We start from the raw sequence: 2,077 nt of genomic DNA on the forward strand, positions 1-2,077 counted from the left end.
AAAAAAAAAAAAAAAAGAAAGAAAAGGTATTTGGTGACACAGTAGCATATCCATTTAGGAAATAAGAAAAGTAACAAAACACTCTGAAAACTGTACAAATTTAGTGTTTGTTTATGCCATACCCAGTTCCACAAAGAACTGTGCTGTAACTTACAGTGTAAGTGTAAATGCCAAAATATGGACAGGTAATCAGACAATGGATCAATTGAGTTAGAGCACCAAAGCCATATTAAAAGAGAAACTGAAATGTAAAATAAAAAGGAAGGGCAACTTAGATGTTATAATTACACTTTAAATGTCGTTCTGAGCTCCCTGGCAACCAAAGCAGAAAGGGAGACAAGAGCGTCAAGAAAGTTAGAGTGATGAAAAAGAAGAAAGCTTTGACAGGTCTGTAAGGAAAACATGGCTTTTTTGGACTGAATCCTGAAAGAAATCATTTGAAAGAGAGAATTTCATAGGAGACATAATGCCTTCAACCGTTTTCCAAATGCTGTAACAGTTTCGTGTGGTTAATTCTTATGGTGTTGCCAGTGAGGAAGCTGAGAGCCAAACAGAAAATTTTACAAAGTTAATGGATTCCATTTGTCTTTGGCTGATTCAGGAAGACAAGTTGCAAATCTAATTAAGTCATGATAACCCTGAGAAAAATTAGCTTTGTTCTTCACCATTTTTGGAATTAAACTAACAAGCAAGAAAGGATAATGTGTTCCTTCTGGTTAAATATTAATGATGACGCTAGCTAACACTTACACAGAGACCACTGGGTTGCCGGCAATGTTCTAAGCACTCTATACTATTCATTTCTTTAATCTGCACACAGCTCCACACGGTAAGTGTTATTATTATTTTTTTGAGACCAAGTCTCACTTTGTTGCCCTCAGAAGAGTGCTGTGTTGTCATACCTCACAGCAACCTCAAACTCTTAGACTCAAGCAGTGCTCTTACCTCAACCTCCCCAGCAGCTGGGAGTACAGGCACCCACCAAATGTCTGGCTATTTTTAGAGATGAGGTCTCGCTCTGGCTCAGGCTGGTCTCAAACCTGTGAGCTCAGGCAGTCCACCCGCCTCAGCCTCCTAAGTGCTGGAATTACAGGCGTGAGCCACCTTGCCTGGCAAGGTGGGTGTTATTATACCCTTCATTTTACAGATAAGAAAATACAGACGTAGGGATTGAGTCCCCGAGTCATGTCACAAGTGCTAACACTGTATACCGTCACTGGCAGTTAAGGGCAACTTTTCATGGCAATGGGTGGGACAAATGGGACAGAGGGGTCAACACTACTCTGTTCCATCTACTGGATCAGTCAGTCATTTGTTATCTTTGTATCCTAGAGCTGGAGAAAGTGGTTCAGAGGCATATGTCAGTCAGGGTCTGATCAAGAAAACAAACCATTCTGAATTTTAAAAACAAGGTAAATTTAATATTTAAAAAATGGATACACAGAAGAGCTAAGAACCCCCCCCCCCCAGGAAATGGTGAAGCACCCAGGAGATTGGTAACAGCAGGAAGGGGGGCATGGTCTGATGGGGGGGGAGGTGCACCTGCAGAAGCTGGATCCACAGCAGGCCTCAGTGGGAGCTGGGAAGGAGCTGCCAGAGCCCCCAGTCTGGCTTCTCCTGTCACCCCCCTTTCCATCTCCCACTGGCTAAGCTCTGCCAGAATTCCACTAACAGGGAAATGCACCCTCAGGCCCCAGCCCTGCTGTGACACGGGGCAGAGGGCACAAAGTCGAGGAAGAGATCTAAACGCCAAAACACCCAGGACAGGCTCAGGTACTAACAGCATGAAAGTGAAACTTCTGTCTTCAAGTAGCTGGAGCACGTGGGCCTCAGGAGATAAACCACAGGCTAAAGGCTCATCCTCTAAGTCCCAGGTCATCTCTTTTTACTGGCTGAGTCCCTTAAATGTAAGTGAAGTCCGTCAGGCACGATGAACGGTGTGGGTCTTGTGACTTGTGTTCTGCAGAATAGATCTTGCTGCAGGAGTTAAGGAGAGTGTTCTAACAATAGTAAGTAGGGGCTAAAGAAAGATGGCAGGCTTACAGGAACATTTGAGAGCTTTGCCTCATGAATTTCT

This window comes from Otolemur garnettii, unplaced genomic scaffold, assembly GCF_000181295.1.
Source record: "Otolemur garnettii isolate 467f Iridium unplaced genomic scaffold, OtoGar3 scaffold00076, whole genome shotgun sequence".
Lineage (NCBI taxonomy): Eukaryota > Metazoa > Chordata > Mammalia > Primates > Galagidae > Otolemur > Otolemur garnettii.